The following is a 21,126-nucleotide window of genomic DNA, read 5'->3' as shown; positions in this document are numbered from 1 at the left end:
CAATATCTGCAGTAGCTCAAGAATGCAGCTCACCACTGTCTTCTCATGGGCAGTTAGGGACAGGCAATAAGTGCTGGCTAGCCAGCAACACTCCTTTTATTCCCACATTTGAATAAAAGTAGACTTGCAAAACTGGAGTCAATGGGTACCAGAGGTATTGTCTGCTGACTGGAGTCATACTTGGCACATAGGAAGATGGTTGGTGTTGTTGCATGACAGTTATCTCAGCTCCAGGACACCTTTACCAGAGTTGTTCAGGTGGTTTCCTAGTCCCAACCATTACCTTTCCTCCAACATAAGATCAGAAGTAGGGATGCCTGTCCATGATTATACAATGTCCAGCACGATTTGTGACTCCTCAGATACTTAACGTTGGATAGTAACATTCACACCACACAAATGCCAGGCAATGAGGTTTCCTATAGGAGGGAGACAGACAGACAGACAGACAGACAATCTAACCATTGCCCCATGACATTCAATGACTTTATCATCATGGAATTTCCCCGCCAATATTCTGGGGTTACTACGAACAGAAAGTGGACTTGCTCTATAAATCCAGTGACTACAAGAGCAGGTCAGAGGCTAGAAATACTTCAGCATGTTGCCTGGATGAATGCAGCTCCAACAACATTCAAGCTTGTCACCATCCAGAACAATGTAATCTGCAATGACTGGCACCACATCTACTACTGATACTCAGTAGCAGGAGTACATGCTATCAACAAAAACATACTGCAGAAAATCAAAAACATCCTGAGACAGCATTTTTTAAACCCATGACAATTTCCATCTAAAAAAGGACAAGGACAGCAGACAAATAAAACATAGAAAAGTACAGCACAGTACAGGCCCATCAGCCCTCCATGTTATGCCGACCTTTTCTTCTACTAAGATCAAACTAACCTATGTTTCGTAATAAAATGCCTAAAAAAAAACTGAGAATACAGAGAGGCAATCAACTACAAATGAAAGACTTAGCAAACTTTTGCTGCATTACTGCAATGGGAAGTAAATTAATACTAATTGACAATACATTTGGCATGGGATTAGCAGCTATTAATAAAGCTACACTCTTGAAGATGGCTGCATTGTTCGCTTGATCATGAGGCAACTTGCTATAGTGATTGGGTCAGACATTGATCCTGGGCATTTGATAAATTCCAAGCTTGACAGAGGCTAAGCTTCAAAATTATGCTGAAGAAAAAAAACATTTTAGAAAACTGCCCAGTCTCATGTTCTTAACATGCAGAGCTCCCACTTTAAAAACGACTGATCGCAAAATGTAGTTTCACATCTGCCAATCTGTAATGTATCAGTTTTGATATTTTATTCGCATCAATTGCAGTTAAGACGTGCAGGTGGAGAATAGTGCTCAGACGGTTACTTTAACAGGATGCATGTCAGGCTGGGACTTGATGAATTCAGGATATCTGATTGGCATGGATGACTGAAATGGAATGGCCTGTTTCCGTACTGAACAACCTTATGACTACGTATATATTGAATTACGGTAGTAAAAGTAAAGATGAACATTCGTGCTCTGAATCAGGGTATCCCCAAAAAGTGGAGTTCAGCAGCACAAGTGGGTTTGCAAGCTGTACTTTTGAGGTCATGAACTCAGAAGCATCAATAGCCACTATATAGCTCTATCCTACTTCCCCTCAAATCTCAGGTCTGCTGCCCTTTGCAACCCTCTAGCTGAATTCTCAGAAGGGTCAAACAACTTTAAAGCCTTAGATAGTACCAGATGGAGAAAGTTTGGGAAGCTTTAAATCATAACCCTAATAGCTTTTCTCAAAAAACAACAAAAGCATCTACAATAACTGGTTATATCAACATGTTACCAAGGGAATGCCCTTTACTCATTTCTAAAAGTGACTGCATATTTGGCACAATCTTATGCTTATAAACAATATGAATATGTGTCATTATAAACAAACAAACAAACCATCTCATAACTTTGCATGCAAAGTTGGGAACACAAACAGTAATGTATTAACAGAGTATGAAAGAAATATTATTTGATGAAGAAGCCTACACTGAAGCAAGAGCTGCAAGATACATAAATTAATTATGGCCCAAATCACTAGCCAGAGAATCTGGAATAATTAGTTTTGCTTCTTTCCAACAATTTAGCAGGTTCATCCACAGCATACAAGACCCCCTGGACCACATAATAACCTCAAATAATACCACAAATTCCAATGGATCAATCATTCGCTTCGCAGATGCTACAAGCTACATTTTGTCTTTTTGAGCTTGGTCCTTCCCTCTATCAAGATCCTAGCATACAACTGAACTATGTTATTCTGATAATTGAAGTAAGAATCTAAAGAAGTTTGACTAAGGGGCCCCCATGGTCTCTCTGCACTTATGTGGAAATACGTAAGCACGTTACTGAAAATAGAAATTTTCCAAAATTGTTGACAAGCATATATAGAAGCTCTTTTCAGATTTCATTGTAAAGAGTTTCTCAATCTACTTTTTACTGCTGTCTTTATTGAACAATATATAACAAGAGTATGAAGTATTTATTTTTAAACTTCTTGGGTGGAAACGCTTGGGGTCCTTCTGGCATTCCAGCTGAGGTCTTCAAAATATCACATCAGTTTAAGGCGAGAGGGGAAAGATATAAAAGAGACCTAAGGGGCTACTTTTTCACGCAGAGGGTAGTATGTGTATGGAATGAACTGCCAGAGGAAGTTGGAGGCAGGTACAATTGCAACATTTAAAAAGGCATTTGGATGGCATATGAATAGGAAGGGTTTGGAAGGGTACGGGCCAGACGCTGGCAGGTGGGACTAGATTGGGTTGGGATATCTGGTCGGCATGGACAAGTTGGATCGAATGGTCTATTTCCATGCTGTACATGTCTATGACTCTATGACTTCATCCAGCAGACACCCTGCAGAACAGAGGGGAAGAATCGCACCCAACCTTGAAGGGAGGAATGAACTAACGAAGTCACTCCAATGTAAAATCAGGTTACAGAAACAATCAAATCATTATCCTTTTGTCTCCAACAGGGAAAATTTTCCAGAAAAGTCCACTATTTTTGCAGAGGCAAACCTGCCAGAGAATTTATGAAGTTTTATGCTTTACAAAAGGAACTTCTGACATGGTAGATCCAACAAAAATGATGAAAAAAAACCAAACTCTTCCAAACATGTTCAGATTTAACCAAAACGTTTGAGTCACTGAATCATGAAGTTTGATGGATTTTTCTTCAGAGTTTTAAATGTGCAAGAAACTTCACCACAAACCTGCATTCACAATAATAAGGTAGGTCTTCTGAAACAAATCAATTCAAAATTCCAGATTGGTGTCAAAGCTCTGTGTTTGCCCTATCCTACAGATCGTTTTGCTATAAATGTGACAGTTATGTTCCCCTGCAACGTCACACTAAGAAAACTCACAATAAAAAAAATCATGCTGTAGAAAGTCACTAATAGAAAAATCACTGTAATCATTCAGTAGAAAGTTCACATTATCCAAACAACGCCCACAATTTGTCAATCGCATTGTAGCCAATTTGTGCTGACGAAACACTGGTTATAGCAGAACGAACTGTATTTACTATCTAACTGGTTATTCACCTCAAAAGAGCAACTGCCCTGTGCTGCAAGCATTAAATAACATCTGAACGGTAAATTCTAACTTCAATAGTCTCCATGTCAAAAGCTAAACCGACCACAAGTCATAAATGACCACAGATGACTGCAGTGTCCTTTTTGAGGCAAGCTTTACAAGTTTCCATCCAAAACACCTGCAAATTAAATTACAATAGACTGAATATTGTTTATTGATAGCTGTAAAGCATTTCCCCTCACCAGATAGAAAACTCTTGAATGGCTAGCATTCCAACAGAGGACAAAGCAAATGTCACAAATACATTATGAAGTTCTCCTTAAAGCATGGAAGCACCAAAACAAAACATTCAGAGGAGCTCGCTGCCAATCAGAATCGCAATAACTTGGTAAAACAAAAATGCACCACACTTTGAAATCATGCCTCATAAATGATGAGGCAACCCCTGGATTGAGACACATCCCATCCACATGCAAAGGATTCACCCCCTGTTCAGTTACAAGACACATGACAGAAAACAAACCTGAGGTGGTGTTATTCTCAAATGGAGGAGGAACCAATAATAACAAGTCACAACCAGAAAAAAAGGTGGCGCAATTGAAGAAAGGGATTTTTCCCCAAACAGAACTTTAATTGAACATCACAGACTTATTCAATTTGTAACATCATAACTCAAAAAAAATGTTGGTTTGGGAGGAGGTTCAGTAAGATAAAGTAAATGGTACAGTGAAAAGTGTTCGCTTGTTACTTCCCTGATTTAGAGATTGACTAGTGATCCAAGTGAAGTATCTAAAATGGTTAAAAAGGTTAACCCACCATCCTCTAAAAGGGTTCCTACGCTCTTAGGTTCTACAGTACCGGGAATCCAAAAACAATGAATGTTGGATTAATAAAAATTTCCACAACAGATTTCTGTTCTAACACAGATAATGCAAGTGACTAGGAAGGCAAACAGAAATGAATATTGCTGATTATTGCAAAAGGAATTGAAAATAAAAGTGGAGATGCATTGTTACAGTTGTGCCAAATTGTTGATGAGGCCACAACTGGAGTACGGATAACTAGTTTGAGTACTAGTTATCAAGGACATAAATGCATTGCAGAGGGAATGCGCACTCAGTTGATATTTGAGATCAGGGATTAACTGAAAAAAAAGGCTGAACAGGCTGAGTATCTATGGATTGGACACGGTTATTGTAGAAAGGATGTCTCCTTTTGGGAAGAGGAACGCGAACTAGGAGAAAACTTAAAAATAAGGATTCTTATGGAGGTGGTGATGGCTTAGTGGTATTATCACTAGACTATTAATCTAGAAACTCAGCTAATATTCAAGGAAATCAGGTTCAACTCCCACCATGATAAATGATGGAATTTGAATTCAATAAAAACAAAATCTGTTCAGAACCTACTGATGACCATGAAACCATTATCAATCGCTGATAAAATCCACCTGACCACAAAGAGCAAAGAAGGAAGACTCCTTGTGTATACTTAAGGCTGAGATAGATACATTTTTGATGAGTAGGAGAATTAATGGTTATGGGAAAAGGGCAGGAAAGTTAGAAATGAGGAATGTCAGTTCAGCCATGATCTCATTAAACGGCGGAGTAGGCTCATGGAGCTGAACAACCAACTCCTCTTATTTCTTATGGTCTGCAATACGAGTACACATTTTCTTAATGGGCCCATGTGACACAGTGTTAACATCCCTACCTCTGGGTCATGCCTTAACTTAATTCCCAATTGGCCTAGATGTGTCATAACATGTCTGAACATGTGGACTAATAGAACTACTTTGTTTAAAATACGGAGACAATGAAGAATTGTCCTGGAGAGTAAAAAGAGACAGCAGGTAGTTTTTAAAAAAAAATTGGCAAATGGGGTCCATCAGTTTATTAAAAAACTATTTTTGCCTGCTTCAGTAAGTGCTTCTTTCAAATTTATATAAAGGTTTTACAAGTTTCAGTTTTACAGACTACTATGGAGCCTCACTGTCAAAGTCAACACGTCAAGACAAGGTCCCTTCAGAAATGCCAATCAGTAGCCATAAATAATAAAAGACAATCAATTCAAATAATAAATTTTATTTCTCCTACAAATGTGCAAGTCAAGATACAATTGATTATTATTGAACAAATACGCAAAATGTTGAGGAAAGCAGAAACTTAAATCGGAGGAAGGGTCACTCCACCCAAAACGCCACAGATGCCAACAGACCTGCCGAGCATTTCCAGCAATTTCTATTTTTGTTTGATTTACTGCATGCATAGTTCTTAGAGTTTTTACTTAAATATGAACACTTATTCCTCACCTGTGCCTACGCATCATATTCAGAACTTGTTGACCACTTTGCCACAGTTAATTTAGTGGGATGATGGTGGCAGTTTGGTCTTGGCACAGTAGTGATCATAAAACTTCAGAATGCCAGTACCTGGAGATTTAAATTTGTTGACCATATCATTTCATTGGTAGTTTTTGGACATCAATATTTAACCATGCATTGATGTCCTTCCTAAAATTCCTTAATTGCCTAGAACCAGTTCAGCTGGAGGGACAAGTTTTGGATCTGTAACAAACTCTTGAAGAAATGAGGAGAGAGTGAGGTCTGCAGATGCTGGAGATCACAGTTGAGAGAGTGTGTAGGAAAAGCACAGCAGGTCAGGTAGCATCAAGGAGCTAGGGAAAAAAAAATTGACGTTTCCTGCCAGAGCCCTTCATCAGGAAACAAGAAGGGCTCTGGCCCGAAACACCGATTTTCCTGCTCCTCGATGCGATCTGACCTGTTGTGCTTTTCCAGCAACATACACAACTCTTGAAGCGATTACTTGATTTGAAACTCAGTCACAGTAGGAGACTCCCAGAACATTACTGACCTTTCAAAGACATCCTGAAAGAGCTCAAAACAAATTCACTCTGATTCTCAAATGCTGGAGACTGACCAAAATGGAGAAAGTTCATTCAAGCTGGCATTGGATACAAGGAGATTTCAAAATTGAAGACAGAGGCAAAGTCAAGCACTAGAGGGAGTGTGCAAACCCCAAACAAATCATCAATGCGAAAAAAAAGGAATCACTACGTGTGGCAGCCTGCGCATCACACACTGAAGTCATCACTCATTTCAGAAGCTAACAAACAACACCTAATCCTGAGGGACAGCCAAAGAACAATTTTAAAAAAAATTATCAACAGTTTAAAATTTTGATCTAAGTGCAGATCTGGCATTCAGACCACAGGTTTTGAATTCATTGTTGACCACAACTGTTCTCATTTTCAATTGTTTCTTCTTCAGTGAGACTTTTCAAATTTTGCGTCTGTTCAGTTTCCCGATATAGATGACTATTACTTCGAGTCAGATATGACCAGAAATGAAAATTCCCTCTCATGTAGAGTTTCTTCAAGCAAATCATTGTTCTCTTGAACAGTTTTCATTTATAATTATAATTGAAGTTTGACATGATGTCTTGGTTAAAGGATTGAAATTTTGATCCATGCATTTTTGTGTTATGACGTTCCCAGGCTTACTAGGGTGGATGGACGGAGCAGTTTAAAGCAACAAGATATCATCCTTCAAAAGGTTTTTCCTGTCTTGGAGACATTTTCTGGATGTTTTGTACAAATTTGCAGTAAAATCAGTCTCCACGAATTGAATAAGCCATTTAACTTTTGATGGTAATACTACTGAGTTAGTAGTTACTTTCCTGATGAAGGGCTTTCGTCTGAAACGTCGACTCTCCTGCTCCTGACCCGCTTTGCTCTTCCAGTACCATACTTTTTAATTCTGACTCTCCAGCATTTGCAGTCCTCATTTTCTCCTAGTAGTTACTTTAGCCTTAGGTGATGAAAACAGTATGGTTTAGAAAATATTGTGCCAACAATAAGCAGAGGAAGCTTGAGTTCTTTTCATAGGAGAATTGTCAACCAAGTTTCTGGTAACATTCAGTATTACAAAACTATTATGTTGCATTTATACAAATTACTGTCCACTTATCTTCTCATGAAAACCTACTTTTATTTAACAGGAAATCACGCTGCACTGGCTCAGTTGTGGACCAGAGCTTCCAGCTGCGTCACATGCTCATGCTTACCTGTCTCAGTATCTTTACTATCCACACTGTTCTCATGAAGTTCAATTAAAGCTTAAGGTTTAGAACTTTACATTTTGATTATGTTAAGTTGGAAGGCTGTAAATTATCTAGAGTTCAACAATTTCAGATCATCAAATAAAAGCTAAATATTGCAGATGCAGGAAATCTGAAACACATACTAAGAATGCTGAAAAACCTCAGCAGGTTTGGTAGCATCAGTGGAGAGAAAAACAAACTAATCTTCCAACACCTTTTGGTTTGGAAGGATTATACCTTATGATTGAAAATGTTAACTTCACTTCCTGCCACAGATGCTGCCAGACCTGTTGTGCTTCTCAAGCATTCTGTATTAATTTCAAATTGTGACCTCTCTGCACTGCAGCTCCTGATAATTCTGCTTTCCTCATTGCTCCTAGCATATTTGTTGGAAATATTCATTAAGGTCGTTGAATTTGTTGTCGTCACCGCAAAAAACAAAAATTACATAGAAAATGTGTCATGGTAACCAAGAATAGGAGAAAATAAAAGCTTTCTCTTTAACTTCTGTGTAAAAAGTATATGGTATTTTAAAATTGTTTCACCAATTTTATGAACAAAGGGAAATGGACAATTTCGCACTTTTAGCCACAGCCACCCACTTTCTACATGCAGCTGACAAAATGTGTATGCGCCCCATTGTTCTAATTTAATAAAGCTCTGCAACTGCAATATTTGGCCCAGGACTTGCCATTCAATTCATTTAAGCTTTTTCCAATCTCACACAAACTATTCCTCAGGTAAAAATGCTAAGTTAAAGCAATTTGCTATGTGTACCACAATATAAGGCTGGATGAAACTGCCCAAACTACTTAACACAATTAAAAAAAAACAAATCACACAACACCAGGCTACAGTCCAACAGGCTTATTTGGAATTACTAGCTTTCGGAGCACTGTTCCTTCAGCAGGTAGCTGTGAAGCAGGATCATAAGACACAGAATTTAAAGCAAAAAGATTACAGTGTCATGCAACTGAAATGATATATTGAACAAACCTAAATTGCTGTTAAGTCTTTCATCTTTTAGAATGGTTGCAGGTTCTGGTTCATTAATATGTAAATCCCAAAACTTCTTTCAAGTCACACTTGAGACAACTTAAAAAAGGTTTTATTAAAAAAAGGTGACATCTCAGCTCAGACAATGCACTAAAGATGTAAAGTTAGAGTCTATTTCCAAAAGTAGGAATTTATAAAATGTTCTATGGATTGACCGCCTGCAGTGTGTGTGCTTTTTAAACAAAAGAGAGAGTGTATCTGCAAATACAAATTCATCCCATAGATTGTGTCTGTCCGTCTGTGCAAGGGAGGGGGGAGGGGGGAAAGCGAGACAGCATGAGGGAGCAAATACAGCGCAAGACAGAGTGTGCATCCAGTTCCAACAAGCCAGTAAGAAACTGTAATGACCTCCTCAGCAAGTAACATTGTCCAGTACTTCCCAGGAGCGGAGAAACTATGACATGTTCTTCACAGCCTTCAACACATTATCAACGGGGATGAGCGCCTCATCAAGGCCTTCCCCATGCCTCCAAATCTCACCTTTGAGCAACCACCAAACATTAACCAGGCCATTGTTCACAGTAAACTGCCCAGTTTTCAGGACACCAACCACAATAATGTACAATCCTGTCATGGCAACAACTGCAAGTAGTGTCAGAGCATCAACACGGATACTATGAGTATACAGAAGACACCACCACCACGTACACAACAGGTATTCATGACTCTTGGCCAAGATGGTGTCTATCTCATACACTGCAGGCAAGGATGCCCCAAGGCATGGCGCATTGGTGAGATCAAGCAGATGCTATGACAACGGATGAATGGACACCGCACAACAGATCGCCAGATAGGAATGCTCCCTCCCAGTCTGGGAACACTTCAGTGGTCAGGGACATTTGGCCTCAGATCTTCAGGAGACCATCTTCCAAGGTGGACTTCGGAACATGCAATAATGCAGACAGGTCGGGCAGAGGCTGACAGCCAAGTTTGGTACCCATGTGGATGGCTTCAACCAGGACCTTGGGTTCATGTTACACTACAGGTAGCCCCACTACATTATGTGTACACAGACACACACACACACTCACTCACTTGCTCGTTTATCCTCTGTCACAGGTGCATGCACACTCACAAGTCTAAGGGGTGAATTTGCAGACACATTCTATTTTGGTCAAAAAGCATACAATCTGCCGGCAGTCAATCCGTGTAACATTTTATAAATTCCTATGTTGTAAATAGAACCAGTCTAACTCAAGATTGGGATACAGACAGACTTTAACCTCACACCTTTACTGCATTGTCTGAGCTGAGATGTCACTTTTTTTTAAATAAACCCTCAAGTCATCGAGAATGTGACTTGAAAGTAGTTCTGGGAATTATACATTAATGAACCGAAACCCTGCAACCCATTCTAAAAGATGAAAGACTTAACAGCATTCTAGGTTTGTTCAATGTATCATTTCAGTTGCATGACAATAATCTTTTGCTATAAATCCTGCTCCACAGCTACCTGATGAAGGAGCAGTGCTATGAAAGCTAGTACTCCCAAATAAACCAGGTTATAGTCCAACAGGTTGAGAGTGTGGTGCTGAAAAAGTGCCTATCTCTTAGTCAGCTACGTAAAACAGTCCATCTTCCGTAGTTACACCGGCACCACTCCCCACCTCTTCCTCTGCTACATTGATGACTGCATCGGCGCCACCTCGTGCTTCCACAAGGAGGATGAGCAGTTCATCAACTTCACCAACACATTCCACCCCGGAATTCGCCTGGACCATCTTAGACACCTCCCACCCCTCCCTGGACCTCTCCATTTCCATTAGTGACAACCGACTTGACACTTGCATGTTTTACAAACTGACAGACTCCCACAGCTACTTGGATGACATCTCTCCCCACATTACCTCCTGTGAAAATGCCATCCCGTATTCCCAATTTTCCTTGCCACGTGGTGGAAGATGCCCTCCAACATATCTCATCCACATCCCGCACCTCAGCCCTCAAATCCCACCCCTCCAACCATAACAAGGACAGACCCCCTCCCCTCCCCCAGTCCTCACCTTCCACCATAACAACCTTTGCATAAACCGCATCATCCACTGACATTTCTGCCAACTCCAAACGGACCCCACCACCAGTGATATATTTCCCTCCCCACCCCTTTCTGCAAAGGCCATTCCCTCTGTGACTACCTGGTCAGGTCCACACCCTCCAACAACCCACCCACCCATCCTGGCACCTTCCCCTACCACTACAGGAATTGCAAACCCTGCACCCACACCACCTCCCTCACCTCCAGCCAAGGCCCAAATAGGAGCCTTCCACATCCAAAGTTTCACCTGCACACCCACCAATGTCATTTAATATATCCGTTGCTCCCGATGCGGTCTCCTCTACAGTGGGGAGACTGGATGCCTCCTCAAAGAGTGCTTTAGGGAACATCAACTCCACTGCCCCGTGGCCCAACATTTCAACTCCCCCTCCCACTCTGCTGAGGACATGCAGGTCTTAGGCCTCCTCCACCGCCGCTCCCTCACCACCCAACGCCTAGAGGAAGAACGCCTCATCTTCCGCCTCGGAACACTTCAACCCCATGGCATCAACGTAGACTTCACCAATTTCTTAATTTCCCCCAGCTTACTCCAGTTCCTAACTTCCAGCCCAGCAGCGTTCTCATGACCTGTCCTACCTGCCAGTCTCCCTTCCCACCTATCTGCTCCCCTCTGACCTATCACCTTCATCCCCACCTCCAGCCACCCATTGTACTCTTTGCTACCTTCTCCCCAGCCCCACCCCCATTTATCTCTCCACCCTGGAGGCTCCCTCCCTCCATTCCTGATGAAGGGCTTATGCCCAAACCTAGCCTGTACAAGCTTTATTAAATTTTAATTGTTTGCAGAAGTTGGTGTCTGCAGATTACATCTCATATGCGAAATCTCGAGAAAAGAACCTAACAAAGTCACTAGGTGCTTTATTTCCCCCCCAATCCCCGAAAATTCCTCAACCTTCAATGATACAAAGCTTTCAAGAGGTTTATGTTGATATTGGAATAAGAACCACAGTTAAACAGTCATGGAATTGCGTACAATCTTAGTCACAAAGTTCACCAAGCAATAGTTATGTGCTTCCCATGAGCTTTTTACAGTAGGGTAACCATGAAACATGACTTCTTCCAAAGTCATCACAAGCAATAGCTGGATTGTTACATACCAAAACAGCAAATTGATCTACTGTTTCATCACATGATGTACACTATTTTTATCTTAACCAGTGTAGTAGTGGGGTGGTGGTGGACAGTTGTTTATCAGACTGGAGGCCTGTGACCAGTGATGTACTGCAGGGATTGGTACTTAGATCGCTGCTTTTTGTCATTTATAGAAACAATTTGGATGGGAAGTTAAAAGGCTTAGTTAGTAAATTTGTGGATGACACCAAGATTGGTGCTACAGTCGACAATGTAGAAGGATATCTAAGAGTACAGTGATCTAATTAAGCCAAAGGGCTGAAGACTAGCAGATAAAAGAGTTTAATTTGGATAAATATGGGGTACTGCATTTTGGTGACACAAACAAGAGCAGGACTGATCATGTTGTCGAACAGAGACAAAGAGAAAGACACACACACACACACACACACACACACACACACACACACACACACACACACACACACACACACACACACACACACACTAAAGGGACCCAAGGGGTAACTTTTTCCACAGAGGATGGTTTGTACATGGAATGAACTGCTCCAAGAAGTGGGACATGGGCCAAACACAGGCAAGTGGGTAACGTGGAAGAGTTAGACTGAAGGGTCTGTTGCTGTGCTGTATGACTCTATTCTAAAGTCTAAGCATGTAAGGTATTAATAAAATGAGATTACAAATGTTCTATGTCGAGGTACCTCACATCACATGATGTTATATTAAATATTCAAACACATAACATGCTTTATAGTTATTTTAAAAATCACTGGTTCAGGTATGTTGTGACACCTCCAGGGCAAGTGGGACCGGAGCACGGAATTTCTGGCTTGGAGTTCGAAATATTGTGCCACGAGACTCCAACCCAGTTTACTTTGCAATCTAAATGAGAAACTCAAAATAGGCTCAAACATCAACATGAATTGCTGTCTTGTAATGAATTGTTCCATAATCACAGCTCTACGCATTGCCATATTTTACAACTTTTATATAGTTATTTCATAGTTTAGGAGAGACAAACTTTTTCCCAAGTTTTGAAAGCAAATTTTCATTTCCTCGCCCCTCCAGCACATGCCAGTATTTTGTTCATCAGACTTCAGGTTAAGTATGCATAAGCATAGATCCAAGACTCGATTGCTCACACTTGAAAATTTTATATTAGCAGTACAGGTTCAGGTTGCAAGTTTGCTCGCTGAGCTGGAAGGTTTGTTCTCAAACGTTTCATCACAATGCTAGGTAACATCATCTGTGCGCCTTCGTTTAAGCACTGGTGTTCTGTCCCGCTTTCTATTTATGTGTCTTGATCTGTTGAGGTGAGTGATAACATTTCTGGTGCTTTTTCTCAGAGGTTGATAAATGGAGTCCAAATCGGTGCGTTTATTGATGAAGTTCCAGTTTGTATGCCAGGCTTCAAGGAACTCCCATGCTTAGCTTGTCCTAGGATGGATGCATTGACCCAGTGGAAACAGTGTCCTTCATTGTCTGTGTGTAAGGATACCAGTGATAGTGGGTCATGTCTTTGGTGGCTAGTTGGTGCTTGTGTATCCTGGTCGCTAGTTTTCTGCCTGTCTGTCCGATGTAGTGTTTGTTGCAGTCCTTGCATGGTATTTTGTATATGACATTTGTTTTGCTGGCTGTTGGCATAGGGTTCTTTAGGTTCTCAGTAGCTGTTTCAATGTTGGTAGGTTTGTGGGCTATCATGATGTCTAGGGGTCAGAGTAGTCTGGTAGTCATCTGAGATGTCTAACATATGGTTGTTTGGCTTCAATCTCTGGGCGTGTTGGGTCTTCATGTTTGGATTTGTTGTTTAAGAATCAGGGGACTGTGTTTATCAGATACTTGCTGTTCTTGAATACGTTGTATAGGTATTTTTCTTCTGCTGCAGTGTGTTATGGTTCATCTTAAATAATGTCCTGATGTAGCTCAACTTGTGTGTGTCAGGATAATTGCTGCTATAGTTGAGTATCTGGTCTATGTGAGTGGCTTTCCTGTAGATGATAGTCTGCTATTTGTTCCACCATGACATCTAGGGAGGAGAGAGTCTGTTGTGGTTCTCCTCTTCTTTTATGAAATTTACAGCAGTAAGAATGTTGATGATGATATTATAGGTTTCCTCTTATATGTTCCATTTCATGATTACAAAAGGTGTCATCCACATAGCATCAGCCTGGCTAAAAAAAAAACACATCTCACTACTAGAAGAACCATGGACATAAACACCAAATAACACCAACTCCATCAGCAAGGACAGCATCCTCAAATGAGTAGACCTGTGCCTCACTAACCACTTCACCTTCAATGACAAGACCTACAAACAAATCAACAGAACATCCATGGGATCACCAATATTAGGATCCTTAGCAGAAGCAGTGATGCAGAGACTAGAATGAACATCCTTCTCCACAATCTAACCCAAACTTTGGGTCCACTATGTGGATGACACCTTTGTCATGAAATGGAACAAATTAGAGGAAGCATACAATAGTCATTGAACAACATCCTCACTGGCATAAATTTCTCCAAAGATGAGAACAACAACAAACTCCCCTTCCTAGATGCCACAGTGGAAAGGACAGTCAATGATGCAGACTGCAACACAAACAGACCAGATACTCCACTACAGAAGCAATCATTCCGCCACCTGCAAATGGAGCTGCATCAGGGCATTGTTTAAGACCAGCCACTACACAGAGCATCCAGGAACAATGAGCAGAAGAAAAATACCAATGCAACGTACTCAGGAGCAATGGATACCTGATAAACACAGTCCGCCAATTCTTAAAATAGCAAACCCAAACAAGAAGACAACACGCCCAGAGACTCTAGCCACACTATCATACAAAGACATTTCTTGAGAGGACTACCAGACTCTCCAACCCCTTGGAATCATGGTAGCCCACATACCTACCAACACACAAACAGCTACTGATGAACCTAAAAGACCCTATACTAACAGCCAGCAAAATAAATGTCATATACAAAATGCCCAGCAAGGACTGCAACAAATGCTACATCGGACAAACAGGCAGGAAACTAGCCACCAGGACAAGACCAATGATCACTAGTATCCCTGCATACAGACGAAGGAGGACACCCTTTCCATTGGAACAACACATCCATCCTAGGACAAGCTAAACAGAGACACGCACAGGAGTTCCTAGAGGCCTGGCATTCAAGCTGGAAAATTCATCAATAAACACATCAATTTGAACACCATTTACCAATCTCTGAGAAAAAGAACCAGAAATGATATCACCCAACTGAACAACCAAGACCCATAAATAGAAAGTGGGACAGAACACCAGCACTTCACCAGAGGCTCACTATTGATGTTACTAGCATGGTGACGAAATGTCTGAAAACAAACCTTCCAGCTCAGCGAGCAAACTTACAACCTGAACCACAACCTGAGCTATAAATCTTCTGAAAAATCACAGCAGTACAAATGATTGAAAGTTTATCTTTTAGTTTATTTAAATCATACAATTTGTACTGTATTTATTATATTTGAATTATACAAGTTCAGATATATCTGTTCAGACAAATATATAACATCACTTCATTAGGCAAAAATTAATTCTGTACCTCAATCTATGTACATCTGTAATAAAATCTGCAAACAAAACATCTGGCTAACCAGTTTCTGCTGTTAATTTAGGCAGGCCAAAATGACAGGCCACTCTGACCCACTATATACAAGAGAGAAGTCAATGCTTCAAAAACTAAATTAATGACTGAGTGATTAAGTGCATTAGTTGAAACAAGCTGGTGTGTCCTGGGAGAATTCTCTCAAAAGATCATACATATCTCAAAAAAAAACTCGCCTTGATACTTTAAAAATAACGCAAAATTAACTGTTTGCTAAGGTACCACTTCAAGTCCATGCAGAGTTCCCACAGGGTCGTTTAACCTATGGTAACACAAGTTCGAAAACGAAACGTGTTATTGTTTACCAAAATCCAGCTGCTGTACTAAACGCCTGACGAAAAGTCCAATTACAAAGCAGTTCTTCGTAAGGAATCCTCTGTGATTAAGTAAGATTTTATTTCTTTTTTAAGAAAAGACAGGCATTTGTGAATCTCAGTCAACACATTTGGTATTTAAATTCGTCTGCCTAAAGCACAAGTGAAGCTGGACCACAACCCGACAACCCACGAACATACTCCACTGAAATCCTCATCGTCACAAACGTTTTGGAGGCACCAAAACGACCACCAAATACAAAACACGCCCGATCAGAACCTGATGAAAACTGGTTTAAACTCGCTGTTGCATCAGAATTGCTGAAGAATAAGCAATCCATGCAGCTGAGGGAGGACAAACAACCACCACCCCAGGGCTGGGGTTCAAAGCGGCCATAAAGGCTATTTACTCCACAATCACTGGGTGGAGAGAGGGAAACAAAACATACTCGATTCCTCTTAAACTGATCGGGGGAGGGAGAAACCTTCCAGCACCACAACGCACCGGTCTGTTTGTAAAGAACCTGGTCTCGATTATAAAAGAGATTATCTTTCTTCCATCCACCTCCCCCTCCCCATATTAAAAATAGTGAAACGTTGAAGGAAGGTGTAAAAATATTACCACTACCTCTTTGCTAAGTCCTTCTTCGCCACGCAACACGTCTGAAGAAGCATTCCGTTGGCTTTAAATTGCCTCCGGCAGACAACTCCCCCCTCCCCGAGAGAGCTCGGACAAGTTGATTCGAGCAGGAAGAGGCGGGTGGGGAGGCGGTGAGGGAGGGAGGGACGGACACGACGCCTAGGCCAGGCCCTTACTGCGCCTGCGCCTACTCGGAGGCGGGCTCCGCCGCTCGAGCCTGAACACTCGGGGCCCATTTAAAAATAAACGGCCAACCACCATCCCCACCCCCCGACCTGACGGGGATGAGGCCCACGTACATCGACACCCCGCACTTGTAAGTACATGTAAAGCTGAGGAACCTATGGGGTGTCGTGTATAATTCCTTGAAAATACATAAATGCCCCCCCCATCCATAACACTATTTGATCCTTCCCTCCGCCTTAAATATTATTCCTCACCCTGCAAAGTGTTAACAATAAAAACACGCTGAAGAAGCGTGCCATGCTACAAAAAAAATCACTCAGGACTATTGTATGATTCATTCAGAAAGCCTCTTGCTGTGCGCCCCCCCCGGGGCCCATGAAAAGGGGTTGTGTGACCGATGGAACAAACTTGAAACATATTTTAAAGTCTCAACCTAAAATCTGACCAGGCACATGCAGCACTGGCGAGTTAGATTTCCCGAGGTCTCGCCTGAATAATCATTACCTGAGGGAGAGAAGCAGCGATCTGATGGCCACCCAGCTGTGGTTTAACAGCAAAGCCAACCCTCGTAAATCTTGAGTCCTTCGACACGTTTTGGCATTCAATCAAGATTGTGAACACGTCCGCGAGGAAATCAAATTAGTGTTTCCAGAGTTTTTTCTTTAATTTTCCAAGTGTTCTGAACCTTTGCCTTTATCCTGTTGAGAAGCTGTAGCAGAAAGAAGTAGGCGTGTATCCGCCTGTGTGAAGGTTTTTTTTGTATGGTGTGATCTCTTAACTGTACGTGCAATAACTGATAAAACCTCCCAGTATTGACCAGTTTCAATTGGTGCAGGAATTTTACTACTCTTAACAGCAGTCATCATGTGGTCAACAGCTGGAAGACTGCAGTATTACAAGACGTGAAATACAATGTGAAATGCATAGTGTGGGTTATGCAGAAACCTATTTGTCTTTCTTTTCAGTTTATGCAGTGTTATGTGTCTTTTAGAACCGGGTGCGAAGGCCAAATGCAGTATGTGATATTTTCTCCGCAATTCCAGTAAAACGGAGGATTTTATCATAAATTGAATAGTTATAGTCTGGTCTTTACAGTTCAAAACTGCTGGAACATTCTCTATGTTGCTATGAGCATACTTGCCAGCACTGTTGACCCCTAATGTGGACTGGGTGGGGACCGCACAATGGGAGAATTTAGTGAACTCTGCAGTGAATTGTGGGGGGTGGGGAAGGGTGTTAACTCCAGCTGTAAAACACAAAGAGAACCAGAAACTTCTAAGCCAGTGAGAAAGAAAAAAACTAATTAATTAAAAAGAGACAGGAAATTAGCTTGCATAAAATTGGGAATTGTTTAAGAAAAAATGTGATTTCACAAGAAGATTTTGGTGTGTTGCCTGTGCTGGAAAATTTGACTATATCTTCCCTCCAAAAGAAAGTAACAACTGAACATTGCATAACTCATTTAGATTCTCACTGCTGTATTGCCTAATTCAGAAGCAGAAAAATTATTCATTGCTCGCAAGCATTGGTACTATCCTTTCTCAGCAGTCATTTCCTTCCTGTATTCCTTAACAATATAATCAGCAATGATATATTTGCAAAAGCAAATATTTTCAGATGCTAATGCTTCTTGTTCACTTTAACTCACAAAGTCTCTGAGTATCCATGCAATCTGTTTGGTGTATTAGATTAGACTTACAGTGTGGAAACAGGCCCTTCGGCCCAACAAGTCCACACCGACCCGCCGAAGCGCAACCCACCCATACCCCTACATTTACCCCTTACCAAACACTACAGGCAATTTAGCATGGCCAATTCACCTGACCCGCACATCTTTGGACTGTGGGAGGAAACCGGAGCACCCGGAGGAAACCCACGCAGACACGGGGAGAACGTGCAAACTCCACACAGTCAGTCGCCTGAGTCGGGAATTGAACCCGGGTCTACAGGCGCTGTGAGGCAGCAGTGCTAACCACTGTGCCACCGTGCCGCCCACAATTAACATTTAACATTCAATGGAATTTCACTCTACAGTACTTTAACACCATATCAGGAACCCACATGATATAAATATTACTAACTGGTGAATTTTATACTCAATGTATAAATTCTGTATTAATAGTCACCAATGTGCCAATTTTAATCTTTGATTCAATATTCTAATTTTTTTTGTGCTACAACAAGAATGGTTAGTTGAGTGATACTTTATTCTGCAATTGAAATTATTCAAACAAGATAAAGGTTTCCAGAAGAGTAGAAGTATGATTAGATTCCCTACAGTGTGGAAACAGGCCCTTCAACCCAACAAGTCTACACCAACCCTTCAAAGAATAACCCACCCAGACCCATTTCCCTCTGAATGATGCACCTAACACAACGGGCAATTTAGCATGGCTAATTCATCTGATCTGCACATCTTTAGACTGTGGGAGGAAACCAGAGCGCCCAAAGCAAACCCACGCAGACACAGAGAGAATGTGCAAACTTCATACAGTCACCCGAGGCTGGGAGCAAACCCAGGTACCTGGTGCTGTGAGGTAGCAGTGTGCCGCCTAGTATGATATATATTTTGCTCTGGTATTTTGTTTGGACTCCTTAGATTGAGGCTCAAGTTCTTGGCATAAACTGAGAGTTCCATCTTTTGCCAGTGACTCTTTGCAGTATTGGAATAGTGGTAAATTTGGAGAAGACTGCTTGAAATTGACTAATTTCCAGAAGGACCTTATATGAATACATTAATCGCTTTGCCCAAACTAAAAATAAGGTAATAGAAATGCATCTATCTGTGATATGCAAATTGTTCTAATACTATTAGTATTCTTTCAATAAACTATGAATACTCTATAATTCTGTAGTAACCTTGCCACAATATGTGTACTATAATACTTAGTTACATACTTACAATAGCTTTTTTATAAAACATTAGGTGATTATTCTTTACAAACAGTAAATGAAATCAATGGAAGGAAAAATCCAGAACCAACTTAATACAGTTGGGTGCTGCAGTAAAGGAGCTTTAGGGACTGAGAAATTCGGAGACAGAAATGTGTATACTTTAGCTTCTTGCCACTGCAAAATTTCCTTATCTAATTGTTAATAATAAATACATGCCCATTTTAAATATATAACAAAAAAGTACTTTGAAACTTAGCGGTTGTCCACCACCACTGCATAGATTGAAGAAACATCCTCAAAGATGAAATTCAAATAGTGGAGACATAGAATCATACAGCACAGAAACAGACCCTTTGGTCCAACCAGTCCATGCCAAACATAATCTCAAGCTAAACTTGTCTTACCGACTTGCTCCTGGCCCATATCCTTCGAAACCATTTCCTATTCATCTAGCTACCCAAATGTCTTTGTAATTGTACCCACATCCACCACTTCTTCAGGAAGTCCATTCCATATGCAAACCACCCTCTGGATAAGAATAATTGCCTCTCATGTATATTTTAAATCTCTCTTCTCTCACTGAAAAAAATGTGCTCCCTCGTCTTGAAATCTACCATCCAAGGGAATTCTACCTATACCTCATTATCTTATAAACTTCTATAAGGTCACCTCTCAACTTCCTATACTCCAGTGAAAAAAGTTCCAGCCTATCCAGCCTTTCTTTATAACTGAAGCCTTCCATATCTGGCAACATCCTAGTAAATCTCTTCTGAACCCTCCGTAGCTTAACAATATTCTTCCTATAACTGGGCGACCAGAACTGGACACAGTATTCCAGAAGTCACTCACAAATGTCCTGTACAACATCAACCTTCACTTCTTAGACACATGAGATCTGCTAAGTTCTAACTCAGTGTTGTTAAAAATGTACAGTTCATTCATCATCTAATGTTTTGGTTTGGTTAATGTGTAAAGTTGATTCAAATATCCACTCCACTTAGAGTCATAGAGATGTACAGCACAGAAACAGACCTTTTGGTCCAAATTGTCCATGCTGACCAGATATCCAAAATTAATCTAGTCCCATTTGCCAGCACTTGACCCATATTCACCTAAAGCCTTCCTATTCATATACCCATCGAGGTGCCTATTAAATGTTGTAAATATACTAACCTCCACCACTTCCTCTGGCAGCACCCCTTTGCATGAAAAAGACACCCTTTAGGTCCCTTTTAAATCTTTCCCCTTTCACCCTAAACCTATACCCTCTAGTTCCGGACTCCCACAACCCAGGGAACAGACTTTGTCTATTTACCCTATCTATGCCCCTTGTGATTTGTGATTTTTTTGTAAGGTCACCCCTCATCCTTTGACTCTCCAGGGAAAACAGCCTCAGCCTGTTCAGACTGACCCTATAGCTGAAACCCTCCAACCCTTTCAACATCTTTTAAATTTTTTCTGAATTTTTTCAAATTTCACAACATATTTCCTACATGAGGACACCAGAATTCTAATGATCTGTTTACC

At 40.9% G+C, this 21,126-nt stretch overlaps 1 protein-coding gene and 1 long non-coding RNA gene across 6 annotated transcripts in view; one reads left to right on the top strand and one right to left on the bottom strand.

Annotated features, from left to right (window-relative positions):
* The window catches only part of LOC132826386 (uncharacterized), a 105,122-nt gene extending 96,933 nt beyond the window's left edge, over positions 1-8,189 (top strand). For both annotated transcript variants that reach the window (XR_009645873.1, XR_009645874.1), the window contains exons 2-3: positions 3,030-3,285; positions 7,611-8,189. This is a non-coding gene — a long non-coding RNA (uncharacterized LOC132826386). The remainder of the gene's footprint in view (positions 1-3,029; positions 3,286-7,610) is intronic.
* Positions 1-17,467, bottom strand: part of add3a (adducin 3 (gamma) a) — a 252,581-nt gene extending 235,114 nt beyond the window's left edge. For 2 of the 4 annotated variants that reach the window (XM_060842271.1, XM_060842274.1), the window contains exon 1: positions 16,507-16,637. The gene's annotated coding sequence lies outside the window, so the exon portion shown is untranslated. Of the gene's footprint in view, positions 1-16,503; positions 16,638-17,208 lie in introns of those variants that run through there. The other 2 variants (XM_060842273.1, XM_060842272.1) reach the window with 2 other exon arrangements.
* Positions 17,468-21,126: the final 3,659 nt, after the last annotated feature.

Source organism: Hemiscyllium ocellatum, chromosome 22 (assembly GCF_020745735.1).
Source record: "Hemiscyllium ocellatum isolate sHemOce1 chromosome 22, sHemOce1.pat.X.cur, whole genome shotgun sequence".
In the NCBI taxonomy this organism is placed as follows: domain Eukaryota; kingdom Metazoa; phylum Chordata; class Chondrichthyes; order Orectolobiformes; family Hemiscylliidae; genus Hemiscyllium; species Hemiscyllium ocellatum.
The sequence above is the reverse complement of the archived record's forward strand: the minus strand, read 5'-3'. Positions and strand labels throughout refer to the sequence as shown.